Source organism: Hyperolius riggenbachi, chromosome 11, assembly GCF_040937935.1.
Source record: "Hyperolius riggenbachi isolate aHypRig1 chromosome 11, aHypRig1.pri, whole genome shotgun sequence".
Taxonomy (NCBI): domain Eukaryota; kingdom Metazoa; phylum Chordata; class Amphibia; order Anura; family Hyperoliidae; genus Hyperolius; species Hyperolius riggenbachi.
The window spans coordinates 253,778,193-253,795,563 of record NC_090656.1 but is presented as its reverse complement, the minus strand read 5'-3'; the positions used below and the strand labels follow the sequence as shown (position 1 = coordinate 253,795,563).

Below are 17,371 nucleotides of genomic sequence, written 5' to 3'. Positions count from 1 at the left end.
GTTGTTGGGTTGTCTTTGGCGTTGGGAGAAAAAAAACCGAGCAGGATACTTACCGTAACTAGTGGAATTGCAGAAATAACCCCATGGCAGTGCTATTGCTGCGCTATTCCCCTGCACTCCTATAGATAGGAGCTCAGGCACAGCAGGACGGCGATGGCAATCGGGGAAAAATTTGCATCGCAGACGCACTGCTGTGAAATGTCTGCTGTGGTTTCCATTCGTTCTTCCAGGTACCTAGCGTTTTGAAATCCACTTTCTTAGGATATACTGAATTGTATTTGTGGTACAGCTAAGAACTAGAACTTTAGTAGCAAAAAGAGTCTTAATATTGTTTTCCAGTACAGGAAGAGTTAAAAAAAATCCAGTTATTGTCTATGCAAAAGAGCTTCTCTGAGCTATTCCACCCAACTTGTTTTCTGAAGCACTTAAAGAGACTCTGTAACAAAAAAAAAAGTTCCCCTGAGGGGTACTCACCTCGGGAGGGGAAAGCCTCAGGGTCCCAATGAGGCTTCCCCCTCCCCTGTAGCTGCAGGCAGTCCAGCGCTGGCTCCCCCGAAGTGTCCCGGAATCCTCCCTTGACAAGCCTGATAAGCGCGGATTTATTTACCGTACCTCCCCTGGCTCCAGCGGGGGCGCTGTTGCGGCTCTCAGCACGGAGATAGGCGGAAATAGCCGATCTCCGTCTGGTCCGCTCTACCGCGCAGGTGCAGGAGACTTGTGCCTGCGCAGTAGAGCGGCCCGACGGAGATCGGCTATTTCCACCTATCGCCGTGCGGAGAGCAGATACTGCGCCTGCGCTGGAGTCGGGAGGTAAGTATTTACATGGCTGCCGCTCCGGGAGGATTTTCCCGGATCCGGAGGCTTCTGCCACCCGAGGTGAGTACCCCCCAGGGGAGGTTTTCTTTGTTACAGGGTTTCTTTAAATAGCCAAGAAACAGCAGGAGACAGCTTATGATAAAGTTTTACTGCAGGAAAGTTGAAAGGGTCATAAGCTCTGCTCTGTTTTATAGCTTAAAGTACAGAGTGTGGTTTCTAAACTGCAAATATGACACAATGATGCAATGTTATAAAAAAAAAAGCTATAGAACTGAAAATAAAAATGAGACTCTCTTTGCTACTTATGTTCTATTCCTTAGGCCCGGTTCACATTAGCGGTGGCTATCTGGAATCGCCGTGCCGGAGCCGCACCGCATGCGGAACGGACGAAACGGACGCACGGCATAGCAATGTAAGTCTATGCCACCGTTCACATGCGTCCGTTTCGTCCGGACCGGAGCCGGACCGGATCCGGACTCCGGCGTCCGTTCCAACATGCGCTATTTTTTGGTCCGGCTCCTCCGGCAGCCGTATCCGGGGCGGAGCCGGACTGCACCATCCGGCCAATACAAATCAATGAGAACCGGATAGCGCACAACACACTGGCTAAAAATCCGGATGTTCTACCCCACTTCCTATGAGGATTGTTGCGGCGATATTGGATCGGGGACACATGGGCAAGCATTTTGGAGTGGAGCAGCTCGAGCTGGAGATGTTGGCAGCATGTTGGAGGTGGAGGTGAGTGCTAAACAGCGGAGGGCCTGATTCCACAGGTCCCCCTTCTGCTGACCTCCCAGACCCCAACATTTTTTTTGTTTTTTACGTAACTTTTGCCAAACGGATCCGGATCGCATCCTGATGAACACCTGATGCAACCTGACCGGATCCGGATCGGATCCGGATCAGAACCGTACGGTTCCGATCCGGTTCCGATCCGGATCCGGTCAGGTCATCCGGTCCGTTTGGCAGAGAACCGCAAGTGTGAACGGGGCCTTATCTGTACTACACATACAATTTATTATAGCATACGGTAAGTTTATTTTTGCTTCGGGTTTGCTGTAAATATCTTTGCTTGAGTCCATGTTGTGTGGTTTCTACAACCTTAAAGGACAGCCGTAGTGAGAGGTATTTGGAGGCTGCCATATTTATTTCCTTTTAAACAATACCAGTTGCCTGGCTGATCCTGTGTCTCTAATACTTTTAGCCATAGACCTTGAACAAGCATGCAGTAGGGGAGGTACTCAGCTGACTTGGGTTTTACTGGATTAACCATATGCTTGTTCCGGGGTTTTGACTCAAACACTACTTATGCCAGAAGATCAGCAGGGCTGCCAGGCAACTAGTATTGTTTACAAGGAAAAAATATGGCAGCCTCCATATCACTCTCACCTCCGGTTCCCTTTAAACAACACCAGTGACCTTGCAGTCTTGCTGGTCTCTTTGGCTGCAGTGGTGTCTGAATTGCTTGATCAGGGTCTGTGGCTAAAAGTATTAGAGGCAGAAGATCAGCAGGACAGCCAGGTAATCTGCATTGTTAAAAAGGAAATAAACATGGCAGCCTCCACATCCCTCTGGCTTCAGGTGCCCTTTAAGCTCTGTGTGGCTTTGGATGGTGATTGGAGGGCACTAGGAGTCGAGTATCTGGGCTGGTGGTCTGGGAAGGGTTAACAGAGCAGCGCATTTTGGAGAAGAAGCAGAACACGTGTGTACGTCATCCCCCCCCCCCCCTCTACCCGCTGCTTATCTCTCATTATTCCCCCATCCTTTCATGCCGGCTTCTCCATCTCACGCTCAGCATTTGCATGTGTTATTTCCATCCACTTATTCTTTTCTGTTTGTTCCTCTGTGATAGCCTGAAATCCCCACCCCACACTCTGTGCCAGATCCATACTCACCTGCGCCCCTCCCTCCTTCTCACCCCTCCCTCAGGTCTTCCCACTTACCTATGAGGCTCTGCACCAGATCCATACTCACCTGCCCCCCTGCCTCCCCATCCCTCCTTCTCACCCCTCCCTCAGATCTTCCCACTTACCTATGAGGCTCTGCACCAGATCCATACTCACCTGCCCCCCCCCCCCCCTCCCTCCTTCTCACCCCTCCCTCAGGTCTTCCCACTTACCTATGAGGCTCTGTACCAGATCCATACTCACCTGCTCCTCTCCCTCCTTCTCACCCCACCCTCAGGTCTTCCCACTTACCTATGAGGCTCTGCACCAGATCCATACTCACCTGCCCCCCTGCCTCCCCATCCCTCCTTCTCACCCCTCCCTCAGATCTTCCCACTTACCAATGAGGCTCTGCACCAGATCCATACTCACCTGCCCCCCTGCCTCCTTCTCACTCCTCTCTCAGCTCTTCCCACTCATTTCTCAGCTCTTCCCACTTACCAATGAGGCTCTGCACCAGATCCATACATACCTGCTCCTCTCCCTCCTTCTCACCCCTCCCTCAGGTCTTCCCACTTACCTATGAGGCTCTGCACCAGATCCATACTCACCTGCTCCTCTCCCACCCCTCCCTCCTTCTCACTCCTCCCTCAGGTCTTCCCACTTACCAATGAGGCTCTGTACCAGATCCATACTCACCTGCCCCCCTGCCTCCCCCTCCCTCCTTCTCACTCCTCTCTCAGGTCTTCCCACTTACCAGTGAGGCTCTGCACCAGATCCATACTCACCTGCTCCTCTCCCTCCCCCTCCCTCCTTCTCACTCCTCTCTCAGATCTTCCCACTTACCAGTGAGGCTCTGTACCAGATCCATACTCACCTGCCTCCCCCTCCCTCCTTCTCACTCCTCTCTTATGTCTTTCCACTTACCAGTGAGGCTCTGTACCAGATCCATACTCACCTGCCCCCCTGCCTCCCCCTCCCTCCTTCTCACTCCTCTCTCAGGTCTTCCCACTTACCAGTGAGGCTCTGTACCAGATCCATACTCACCTGCCCCCCCTCCCTCCTCACTCCTCTCTTATGTCTTTCCACTTACCAATGAGGCTCTGTACCAGATCCATACTCACCTGCCTCCCCCTCCCTCCTTCTCACTCCTCTCTTATGTCTTTCCACTTACCAGTGAGGCTCTGTACCAAATCCATACTCACCTGCCCCCCTGCCTCCCCCTCCCTCCTTCTCACCCCTCTCTCAGATCTTCCCACTTACCAGTGAGACTCTGTACCAGATCCATACTCACCTGCCCCTCTGCCTCCCCCTCCCTCCTTCTCACTCCTCTCTTATGTCTTTCCATTTACCAGTGAGACTCTGTACCAAATCCATACTCACCTGCCCCCCTGCCTCCCCCTCCCTCCTTCTCACTCCTCTCTCAGATCTTCCCACTTACCAGTGAGGCTCTGTACCAGATCCATACTCACCTACCCCTCTGCCTCCCCCTCCCTCCTTCTCACCCCTTCTCACCCCTCTCTTAGGTCTTCCCTTCCTGTACTGGAGGGAGGCATCCTCAGAATCCAAACTAGGAGCTGGGGTGGCACACATGGGCAGACTCTCTCTCTGATACACGTCAACGATCCATACTCACCTGCGCCTCTCCCTCCTTCTCACCCCACCCTCAGGTCTTCCCACTTACCTATGAGGCTCTGCACCAGATCCATACTCACCTGCCTCCCCCTCCCTCCTTTTCACTCCTCTCTCAGGTCTTCCCACTTACCAATGAGGCTCTGCACCAGATCCATACATACCTGCTCCTCTCCCTCCTTCTCACCCCTCCCTCAGGTCTTCCCACTTACCAATGAGGCTCTGCACCAGATCCATACATACCTGCTCCTCTCCCTCCTTCTCACCCCTCCCTCAGGTCTTCCCACTTACCAATGAGGCTCTGCACCAGATCCATACTCACCTGCTCCTCTCCCTCCCCCTCCCTCCTTCTCACTCCTCTCTCAGGTCTTCCCACTTACCAATGAGGCTCTGTACCAGATCCATACTCACTTGCCCCCCTGCCTCCCCCTGCCTCCTTCTCACTCCTCTCTTATGTCTTTCCACTTACCAATGAGGCTCTGTACCAGATCCATACTCACCTGCCCCCCTGCCCCCCCCTCCCTCCTTCTCACTCCTCTCTCAGATCTTCCTACTTACCAGTGAGACTCTGTACCAGATCCATACTCACCTGCCCCCCTGCCTCCCCCTCCCTCCTTCTCACTCCTCTTATGTCTTTCCACTTACCAATGAGGCTCTGTACCAGATCCATACTCACCTGCCCCCCTGCCCCCCCTCCCTCCTTCTCACTCCTCTCTCAGATCTTCCTACTTACCAGTGAGACTCTGTACCAGATCCATACTCACCTGCTCCTCTCCCTCCCCCTCCCTCCTTCTCACTCCTCTCTCAGGTCTTCCCACTTACCAATGAGGCTCTGTACCAGATCCATACTCACCTGCCCCCCTGCCCCCCCTCCCTCCTTCTCACTCCTCTCTTATGTCTTTCCACTTACCAATGAGGCTCTGTACCAGATCCATACTCACCTGCCCCCCTGCCCCCCCTCCCTCCTTCTCACTCCTCTCTCAGATCTTCCTACTTACCAGTGAGACTCTGTACCAGATCCATACTCACCTGCCCCCCTGCCTCCCCCTCCCTCCTTCTCACTCCTCTCTCGGGTCTTCCCACTTACCAATGAGGCTCTGTACCAGATCCATACTCGCCTACCCCTCTGCCTCCTCCTCCCTCCTTCTCACTCCTCTCTCAGATCTTCCTACTTACCAGTGAGACTCTGTACCAGATCCATACTCACCTGCCCCTCTGCCTCCCCCTCCCTCCTTCTCACTCCTCTCTTAGGTCTTTTCACTTACCAATGAGGCTCTGTACCAGATCCATACTCGCCTACCCCTCTGCCTCCCCCTCCCTCCTTCTCACCCCTCTCTTAGGTCTTCCCTTCCTGTACTGGAGGGAGGCATCCTCAGAATCCAAACTAGGAGCTGGGGTGGCACACATGGGCAGACTCTCTCTCTGATACACGTCAACGCCTTGGACGTGGTGCCAAGCTCAGCTAATGCCACCACCGCATACTGTTCGCCTAACATCATCCAGAGGTGAACTGATTAATCCAGGAGCCAGTCTGGCCAATCTGCAGAGCTGCAGGCGGTCATAAGCTTTCCAAGTGCTGCCAAAGGGCACAGAATGTCCTTCTGTATCGCCTCCACCGGGCTCTGACACTTGGGATCTGTTCTGCACGTATCATTCACCCCCCATACACACAACAATCAAAAACTTCTGCACTTCCACATCTTCCACTTTAAAGATGCAGAATGTTTGGCTGCCCTGCAGACTGGCACTCCTTCCATGATCAGACCCTCCTACTTGAGGAAATGTCAAATTCTATGAAACTTTAACAAGGCAGGCTGAACCTTTTGAACATTGGCACATCTTTGCATACCGCCCAGGTCAGCGTCGCAGCACCCCCGGCACACACACTTTTGCAAGTGACAGTCACAGATACGAAATCAGCTTGTACGCCTACACAAGGTTTTGCAGACACACACACTCACCTCTGTGACATGGGGACAGTGTCCTCGCTGCACAGACACACAAAGAGCTGTGTGTGACTCCAGTATCTGTCCCTAGGGGAGTCACAGAGACACACACACTGTACACACACACACACACACACACACGCACACACACACACACACACACTTCTGCAAGTGACAGTCACAGCCACAAAGTCAGCTTGTACGCCTACACGAGGTTTTGCAGACACACACACTCACCTCTGTGACATGGGAACAGCGTCCTCTCAGAGTCGCACAAAGAGCTGTGTGTGACTCTAGTATCTGTCCCCAGGGGAGACACACACACACTAACTCTCACCACTTCCCTCAGTCATGCCTGTTTAATTCTACTCTTCCTCGTCTTCTCCCGCACAGTGGATTGTCCCCAGGCTGCAGCGACGCCGAATCTTCCAGCCAGCGGATCAGGTCATTGACTTTTTAATATCTTAAACCTACTTGAGATGGGCTTTGGTTGGGGGGGGGGGGGGGGTTGTCATCATGTTTTTTGTGGGTAGAACTCAGAGGGGGGCTAATGGAGGAATAAGCACAGCTTGTCCAGCACCGGAAGGAGAAATAAAGTCACAATCTTTCAGGTGGATGTTTAAAAGATGCTGTACTGCAGATCTGGAGGTAAAACTGTCTTTATAGATCTCTGTGTGTGTGTTGTGTGTGTGTGTGTGTGTGTGTGTGTGTGTGTGTGTGTGCGCGTGCGCGTGTGCGCGGTGCGCGCACGTGTGTAGCTTATAGATCTGTGTGTGTGTAGCTCGTAGGTGTGTGTGTGCGCGCGCACGTGTGTAGCTTATAGATCTGTGTGTGTGTGTAGCTCGTAGGTGTGTGTGTGTGTTTGTGTGTGTGCGCGTGTAGCTCATAGATCTGTGTGTGTGTAGCTCGTGTGTGTGTGTGTGTGCTTGTAGATATATATGTGTGTTTTTGTAGCTTGTAAATGTGTGTGTGTTTGTAGCTTGTAGGTGTGTGTGTGTGTGTGTGTGTATAGCTTCTAGATCTGTGTTGTGTGTATTTATATGTGTGTGTATAGCTTGTAGATCCGTGGATGTGTATAGCTTGTACATCTGTGAGTTTGTATAGCTTGTAGATGTGTGTGTGTGATGCTTGTAGATCTGTGAGTGTGTGTTTATATGTGTGTGTGTGTGTGTGTGTGTGTGTGTATATAATGTATAGTGTGTGTGTGTATATAATGTATAGTGTGTGTGTAGTGTGTATATAATGTATAGTGTGTGTGTATATAATGTATAGTGTGTGTGTATATAATGTATAGTGTGTGTGTGTGTGTGTGTGTGTGTGTCTATATATAATGTATAGTGTGTGTGTATATAATGTATAGTGTGTGTGTATATAATGTATAGTGTGTGTGTGTGTGTGTGTATATAATGTATAGTGTGTGTGTGTGTGTGTATATAATGTATAGTGTGTGTGTGTGTATATATATATATATAATGTATAGTGTGTGTGTGTGTGTGTGTGTATATATTGTGTTTATGTGTGTGTGTGTAGCCGTGTCCTGTACTACTCTACTTAATAACACAACTTTTGCTTTTGGGCTTGTCGCTGCTTGCACGGGCTGGCGTAGAGCGTTGAAGCGTTCAGGCGCTCTTCAAGTTAATCTGTCACCTGATTACTTAGGAATTGTGGCTGTAGAGCAGTTGGGAAATGCACAGGAATCCCTCATGCCAAACTGGATACAGTGGGAGAAGGTTTGAAGTGAACTCTAGGTGAGAAGCATATGGAGGCTGCCATGTTTATTTCCTTTTAAATAGTTGCCTGTTCATCTTTTGGCGTCAGTAATGTGTCAGTCACAACCCTGAAACAAGCATGAGGTTAGTCCAGTTCAGGGTCTATGGCTAAAAGTATTAGAGAAGGCTTTTGCAACCAGGGTTCCTTTGGGGTCTTCTGAGGGGTTCCCAGGGTTCACCATGACATTAGCAGGCTGAGTCCCCTTCACTCATTGTATGCTCACCCCAAATGTGGTAGGGGAGGGGTACAGTAGAGCGCACTATAATTGGGGGTACTAGGGGGGGGGGGGGGGGGAGTCTAATAGAGCGCACTATAATTAGGGCTACTGGAGGTGGAGTCTAATACAGTGCACTATAATTAGGGGTACTGGGGGGTATAATACAGTGCGCTATAATTAGGGGTACTGGGGGTGGAGTCTAATACAGTGCACTATAATTAGGGGCACTGGGGGTGGAGTCTAATACAGTGCGCTATAATTAGGGGTACTGGGGGTGGAGTCTAATACAGTGCGCTATAATTAGGGGCACTGGAGGTGGAGTCTAATACAGTGCACTATAATTAGGGGTACTGGAGGTGGAGTCTAATACAGTGCACTATAATTAGGGGTACTGGGGGGTATAATACAGTGCACTATAATTAGGGGTACTGGGGGTGGAGTCTAATACAGTGCACTATAATAGGGGCTCTAAATTGGAGGTCAGATTAATAAGGGGCACATTAATAAAAATGATTAGAATAGGGAGGAAGTATAACGAGGGGCACCATAATAAGGGGTAGTGTAATAAAGAGTACTGTTATAGGGGAGCACTAGAAGTCTGGGGTCTATAGTAAGAGACACTAACATGCGCTACTATAATAGGAAACACTCTGAATGGAAGACACATGGAATGGGGGGTACGCAATACACAACAAGGCTGTTACACTGATCAACCACACCCACTTTTAAAGAGAACCTGAGAGGGCGGTAAAAGAATTGATACTTAACTTCCTCCAGCCTCATGACTATCATTGCCCTCCTAAGCGGCTCAGTTCTCCTTATATCGGTCCCGGTAATCCTCCTTCCGTCAGGCTCTTCTGCGCATGCACAGCCTGCTGCATTCATGTCGCTGGGAGCGTCCTGCGCCTGCACAGTACTACCTGCGCCTGCACAGTACTACCTGCGCAGGTGCAGAAAAGAATGTGGCATGGGAGCGCAGCCAGGCTGCACATGCCCAGAAGAGCCTGTTTTTCCACGCCCTCAAGTGTGACCCTACCCTTAATGGACGACAAGGCGACATGTGACATGATAGACATGTGTATGTACAGTGCCAAGCACACACATAACTAGGCTGTGTTCCTTTTTTTCTTTCTCTGCCTGAAAGAGTTAAACATCAGGTATGCAAGTGACAGTTTCTGTCTGGATCGGACTGGGTCAGACTATAGCATAACCCTCACTGATAAGCAATTACAGTCATAAAACACTTTCCTGTCAGTAAATGGCTTCTGAGAGCAGGAGAGAGATAAAAAGGGTCAATAATTCATAGATTTGAGCTCTGGCATACTTCAATGAAAGTGTCATTGAGACAATGAAATAGTAAAAGCATAAAAACTAGATTTAAATATAAAATATGTGGGATATATTTAAAAAAGTAATTTTTAGGAGGAGGATAGATGCAATTGTTTTTTCATCACTTTATTTTCACCTCGGATGTCCTTTAAGGCTAATTCACACAAATGGGTGGTGAGTAACGTTTGCGCCACAATGCAGGCATAGAGCAGGCACGTTACTTTTTCGAAGTGTATTTTGAATAACGTGATTGGTTAAAAAGCCAAGGTGGGAATATGTCTAAACGATTGTATGGGCATTGGCAACCAGCAATGCTGCATACAGCAACACGCTTAGCGTGAATGCAGCATAAGTTTAACGTTTTATACACACCAGCCAATATTCACCAATATTCACTTTCGACTAACGTTCGATCCAATCGGAATAATTAAATTGGCTGTTGATTTGAAACAAATTCTGCTATAGACTGGAAATGACAAGTCGACAAGCGTTTTACCCATCATTGTGAGAATCGGACAAAATGCGGATAAGTCGATTGGTCTTTGTACTGTGTGTATATGTCATCCAACCGATCAGAGACACACAGAAACTAACGATAAGTCGATTGGTCTTTGTACTGTGTGCATATGTCACCCAACCGATCAGAGACGCACAGAAACTAACGATAAGTCGATTGGTCTTTGTACTGTGTGCATATGTCACCCGACCGATCAGAGACGCACAGAAACTAACGATAAGTCAATTGGTCTTTGTACTGTGTGCATATGTCACCCGACCGATCAGAGACGCACAGAAACTAACGATAAGTCGATTGGTCTTCGTACTGTGTGCATATGTCACCCGACCGATCAGAGACACACAGAAACTAACGATAAGTCGATTGGTCTTCGTACTGTGTGCATATGTCACCCGACCGATCAGAGACACACAGAAACTAACGATAAGTCGATTGGTCTTCGTACTGTGTGCATATGTCACCCAACCGATCAGAGACGCACAGAAACTAACGATAAGTCGATTAGTCTTCGTACTGTGTGCATATGTCATCCGACCGATCAGAGACACACAGAAACTAACGATAAGTCGATTGGTCTTCGTACTGTGTGTATATGTCATCCGACCGATCAGAGACACACAGAAACTAACGATAAGTCGATTAGTCTTCGTACTGTGTGCATATGTCATCCGACCGATCAGAGACACACAGAAACTAACGATAAGTCGATTGGTCTTCGTACTGTGTGCATATGTCATCCGACCGATCAGAGACACACAGAAACTAACGATAAGTCGATTGGTCTTTGTACTGTGTGCATATGTCACCCGACCGATCAGAGACACACAGAAACTAACGATAAGTCGATTGGTCTTCGTACTGTGTGTATATGTCACCCGACCGATCAGAGACACACAAAAACTAACGATAAGTCGATTGGTCTTCGTACTGTGTGTATATGTCATCCAACCGATCAGAGACGCACAGAAACTAACGATAAGTCGATTGGTCTTCGTACTGTGTGCATATGTCATCCAACCGATCAGAGACACACAGAAACTAACGATAAGTCGATTGGTCTTCGTACTGTGTGCATATGTCACCCAACCGATCAGAGACACACAGAAACTAACGATAAGTCGATTGGTCTTCGTACTGTGTGCATATGTCACCCAACCGATCAGAGACACACAGAAACTAACGTTAAAAACCCCAAAACATTGCAGCTGCTATCCTGCGCGTCGGTTCGTGCTGCTTACGATAGAGAAAATAGGTTCAAAGATGGCCGTGGTGGCATTTTGAGTTTCGGTTAGGTTTCTGCAAACATTTTATATAGAGTGGTGACTTGTTATCAATATTCCTCATATGATTTTCTATCAGGGATATAGCGGCCATTTAGTTGATCAGTTACCATTATATAGTGTGTAGTCCACTTAAAGGAACACTGTCATGAAAAATATTACTTGGGCATTAGTTAAAGGATACCCGAGGTGACATGTGACATGAGATAGACATGGGTATGTACAGTGCCTAGCACACAAATAACTAGGCTGTGTTCCTTTTTTTCTTTCTCTGCTTGAAAGAGTTAAACATCACGTATGTAAGTGGCTGACTCAGTCCTGACTTAGACAGGAAGTGACTACAGTGTGACCCTCACTGATAATAAATTACAACTATAAAACACTTTCCTAGCAGAAAATGGCTTCTGAGAACAGGAAAGAGATAAAAAGGGTCAGTAGTTCATGGTTTTTAGTTCTTGCATACTTCAATGAATGTCACATTGAGCAAAACCAGTAATACAGTTAAAATAAAACTGTGGAATATCTTAAAAAGTCATTTTTAGGAGAAGGAAGATAGATACAATTGTTTATTTCATTCGTTTATTTTCACATCGGGTGTCCTTTAATGCCCATCTCAACTACAAAAAGAAAAGAAACGCAGGAGCAGTGCTGACTAATAAATTGCACAATAGGGATGGTCAGTAAGATGCAAATAATTTCGAGTTGATGCAGGATTATGCACATTTTATATGAACATTTATGCAGACTGATAGAATTGTACCTCAGCAGGATTTGATGGCTTCATGTTCCAGCTGCATATGTTTGCATTCAAAATTTGCATAATGCTGCATCAGCTCAAAATTATTCACATCTCATCGACCATTCCCTACTGCACAGTACTGCTTTGATAGGTAGAGCAGGATGAGGCATGGACTGCAGGCAGGATTGCAGCTCCCGTCTGTTTCTGGCTCCTGTCCCTGGTTCTAAATGCAAATTTCACATATAATGGAAATTGGCTCTTAAAGAGAAACTCCGACCAAGAATTGAACTTCATCCCAATCAGTAGCTGATGCCCTCTTTCCCATTAGAAATCTTTACCTTTTCACAAACAGATCATCAGGGGGCGCTGTATGACTGATATTGTGGTGAGACCCCTCCCACAGTGTGATGTCAGGACCATGGTTCATGGTGTGGGAGCCTTGTTGCATTGTCAGAAATAACAGCTGTTTCCAACTGCCAAAAAAGCAAGCAGCACCTCCTTCCACTGACACCACCTGCCAGCAGTAAAAATGTCACCATGTGATAAATGTCAGAGAGGGAAGCTTTTACAATGGGCAAACACTGACAATCATTTATACATAATTATTGTAAAAATGAACCACTTTTTATTACATTATTTCCACTGGCGTTTCTCTTTAAGGCGCCCCTTAACGATATAATTTTTTGCTAAATGCGATCTTTGGATGCGATTTAAAGGATCGTAACTAATCGGAAGGCAATTATCAATTGTTCACAGTTAATGAGCAATTCTTTCTTCAAATGCGATCGTAAAGTCCAACTTTTAAATCGATTTTATCCTATTTAGCAATCGACCAAAGAATCCTTCCTTATCAATTGCCTTCATAAACTGTGATTTTTTTTTATACAATCTGATTGTAAATATCGCATCGAAAGATCACATTTGGTGAAAAAATTGTACCGTTGGTACATGTCACGCAATTTTCCATCCAAAGGTTAAAATAGATAATTTCCAACAGGTCCGATATGATTTCCGATTGTGTTTCCGATTTACCACTTCAATACTAGATTGATCTGAAGAACGATCAGACTTTTGGAAATTATCTATTCAAACGTCTATCTGATGTAGAGAGTTGAGCCTGTCTAATCTCCACTCATCTGTGACTAATTACAACTGTAATTTGATCTCTCAGCAGTGTTTTCTCCAATTTTTGTTTCTTACTAAGTGGCATGAAAAAGTAGCCAGGTGGGGCGTGACGGGGGAAATGCAGGGCTGGAGCAACTCTGCTCGCAGCATAGGAGAGGAATGAGGAAGCAAGCATATGATAGCCGGGTGCTTACCAAAATTAGCTGGGCGGAACACCCGGCTAAAAGAGCCCGGGGAGAACACTATCTCAGCTGTTTCAGCTGGCTGCCTCGGCAGACCCGCTAATTGGTAAACACAGGATGTTAACCCTATGTCTGCTTCCATGAAAGCAGGAAGTAGACACACTGCAGATTTATTACAGAAATTGTATCAGCTGCAACAAAGAAATGTTTTTTCCGTAAAGGTCGTTATGCAGTGGTGTGTCTTTTAGAGCAGAGAGGACGTTCAGGTCCGCTTTAAGGTTTATTCCCCTGCAGGCAGAGGTAGCGGGTTATGTCCTCACAGGTTTAGAGTAAACCACACCCACTTAAAGGTCGCTTTAATTAGTCAGACGCGGCCACAGACTGCTGTTTCCTGTAGATGTAAAGCGAAACCCTGCGACTGCTGCGTGAAAGGTCACCCCTTCACCTCCGCTACAGACTCTGCAGGGATTAAACGAGTCATTACTGCAGCGTGCTTACATGGAGGGATAGGAGGCGCAGCTATTCCACGGGGGTCCTAAAGAGGATAAACCTGTGCTATGAAGTGCAGAAAATAAGTTACAAGGGCTTGCAGTCTATAAGGCTTTCTTCGCATTAGAAATCGCAAGCGCTGAGCGCTCTTTTCCCTGCGCTTTTAGAGCGATTTGCGATTTAAGCGTTTTTGTCTGGCGATTTTGTTTTTTCTTCCTGTTGACACTCAGGAAGTGAACTCTTTGACCTGGAACAAAATAAATGCAATGTATTCTTAAAGGGAAGGTCCAAGCTGACAAAAACAACAAACTCCACTTACCTGGGACTTCCTCCAGCCCCTGGCAGCTGTCCTGTGCCCTCGTCACAGCTCCTCTCACTCCCAGTGTCCTGCGCTGAAGAAGCCGAACTCACCAGGTCGGCTTCATGTGCCGCCACGGCGGGGTCACGTGGTGTAGGGACGTCATCGGGTCTCTACTGTGCAGGCGCATAACTACTACTACTACTACTGCGCAGTAGAGACCCGATGACATCACATACACCACGTGACCCCCCAGCCGTGGAGCGCACATGAAGCCGACCCGGAAGCTGTCCTGGCAAGGTCGGCTTCTTCAGCACAGGACACCGGGAAATGCAGGAGCTGCAGCGAGGGCACAGGACAGCTGCCAGGAGCTGGAGGAAGCCCCAGGTAAGTGGAGTTTGTTTTTTTTGTACAGCTTGGATGTTTCCTTTAAAAGCGCTGGGGAAATCGTTTTTCAAAGAGCTTTTTCATGCACTTTGCAGTTTCCCTATGCTTTGTATTGAAGCGCAAACGCTCAGGAAATGGTGCAGGAGCCGCGTTTGCGATCGGAAAGAAAGCTCATCGCTCATGTGAGCGTTCTCACGTAGAGCAACACTGCACAAGCGCTTTTATGGTGATTTTTAAAATCGGCGCCACTTAAAAATAATCAAACGCTCAAAGTGTGCAGAAGCCCTAAAGGGGGTTACTCTGCAGCAGGATAGGGGGTTTCTGGGCAGTCTGTACGCCACGTCGTGACGACACTCCAGGCTTGTAAAGAAGAGCAAGTTCAGCTTCCGTCAGACCTTAGAAAGTCATAGCTGGCCAAAAATGATACTTACCTATGCATAGGGGAGGCTCTGGATTCCATTGAGCCTTCCCTCACCCCTCTTGGAGTTCTCGTTCCCTTGCTGTCCCCTGGTGAAGTTCCCCCACCTCCAGCAGCCCTCGTAAGGCTTTAGAGCACTGGTGTCCCTGAGTGCTTCTGAAGACTCGCGGCCCCTTACTGCGCATGTGCATTAGTGTGTAACCGTGCATGCGCAGTACAGAGCCGCAGGGACGCAGGCGCTTCGAAGCCTCAAGAAGGATCTCAGAGGTGGCGTACCTTCACTGGGGAAATGCAGAGAGGGGACGGGGGGTGGGGGGAGTGCTTCCAAAGACGTGTGGCCCCTTACTGCGCATGGGCAGGAGTGTGTGCTCGCGCATGCGCAGTACAGAGCTGCCCCCCCCCCCCCCCCCCAATCAGTGCTGTGTTGCCAATGCAAAGAGGCCCCACCACCTCCATGTAATATGAGGGTAGATAGATATTAAATACCATGAACGGATTGTGGAGGTAAGCTTTCATACTACTTGTAGCTAGTGAAATTGCTCAGTGATTGGCCAATCAAAATTGGGTGTGTGTACCAGCCTTAAGGGATCAGACACTATAAGCGCTTTTTAAAATTCGCTCCCATTTACTTTCATAAAAATCGCCACGATTGGGTACGTTTTTACGTGTGTGCGATTGCTGCGATTTTTACTTCAATTTTAAAGTGAATGTTTACCTATTTAAAAACCAAAAAGTCAGATACTCACCTAAGGAGAGGGAAGGCTCGGTCCTAATGAGCCTTCCCTCTCCTCTCCCAGTGCCCGGTCCCGCGCAGGATCCCCCGTAGCATTATTCAACCAGTTCGGTCAAATACTGCCACTTCCGCAGCCGAAGGGAGCTTTCGGAAGCCTTCGGGAGCACTAAGGCTCCCGATGACGCGGCCGCTCCATACTACGCATGCGCGAGCGCCCTCTATGACGCACTCGCGCGTACGTAGTATGGAGCGGCCTGTCTTCGGAAGCCCGAGTGCTCCCAAAGACCTCCGAAGTCCCTGCGGCGGCGGACGCGAACGGGGGAGCCAGCGCAACACCGAGGGCACCGGGAGAGGAGAGGGAAGGCTCATTAGGACCGAGCCTTCCCTCTCATTAGGTGAGTATCTGACTTTTTGGTTTTTAAATAGGTAACCACTGGCTTTAATGAAACTGAATGGGAGCGATTTTTAAAAAGTGCTCAGAAAGTGCTTATCGATCATAAGCGCTCAGAAAAGCGATTATAGTGTGGCTGAGCCCTAAGAGAGCATCTTACCATTTATAATAAGGTGACCAAACATGATTTAATCTTATTTTTAGTTTTTTTTAGACTAGAATAATAAGAAAAACAGATCCAATATACTATAGACGTCTGAAAAGATCGATCGAATAGAACTACGGCGTTTCTATTTTTCTATCTGTTTTTTTTTTTCAACAGATTTCCATCGAAAAAAAAAAATAGTAAAAATCAATTGTTTTTCTCCTCAATCGAAAAACGTTTATTTTAGATTTGTTGTACAATTCATAGTTTTTTTTAATAAAATTAAAAAAAAGAGAAAATCAACCAATTCCGTTATACCATGTATGGTCAGTACACACAACCAATTTTGATTGTTCATTTTTGTAGTATCAACAAGAAGTTTTAAATCAGGATGATACCATTTATTGGCTAACTACAAATGAATAAGAATAAACAAGCTTTCGGCCTTGCAGCCTTTGTCAGGTTTACATCCTGTTAGTTTGCAAGCTGGTGGTACAGACAGCTTATATACATGCAACATCAAAAGGGAAAACAGATATTTTTTTCAAGCATAAATACATCATTAAGATGCCTTAATACAAACAGACCATCTAAATGGGGTAAGATAAGGATCCTTGTTTACTTTATTGCTCACAGACCTGGTATTAGGACTGACCCAGAGGTATCGTAAATTCTTAGTTCACAAGTTCAGCTAGAGTGGCTGAGACAGTTCATATATCATCAATCTCATACCAATATAGAAAGTTGTTGTCCTTATTCAGACCCTTCTCCACAGCTTTGAAACAATTTATAAATTTTGTTTCTGCTATTAATCGGTCATTTGACGTTTTGAAGCCGCCCTTCAGGGCAGTGACACGAAGATCATCCATGCTGTGTCCGTTGGACCGAAAGTGTGTAGCAACTGGGAGTCCAGATTTGGTATCATTAATAGTGTGCCTGTGTCCATTCATACGTTTGCACAGAGTTTGTCCAGTTTCTCCCACGTACATAACATTGGGGCATTTAGCACACATGATCAGATATACCAGATTGGTGGACCCACAGGAAAATTGACCTTGTATTCTGTACTCC

The 17,371-nt window shown here is 47.5% G+C and overlaps 1 protein-coding gene across 7 annotated transcripts in view; it reads left to right on the top strand.

Moving 5' to 3' along the window:
• Positions 1–17,371, top strand: part of DGKZ (diacylglycerol kinase zeta) — a 514,388-nt gene that overhangs the window by 214,929 nt on the left and 282,088 nt on the right. For 3 of the 7 annotated variants that reach the window (XM_068260317.1, XM_068260315.1, XM_068260316.1), the window contains exon 2: positions 6,674–6,724. The exons of 3 other annotated variants lie outside the window; for them this stretch is intronic. The gene's annotated coding sequence lies outside the window, so the exon portion shown is untranslated. Of the gene's footprint in view, positions 1–6,528; positions 6,725–17,371 lie in introns of those variants that run through there. One more of the 7 variants, XM_068260318.1, reaches the window with a different exon arrangement.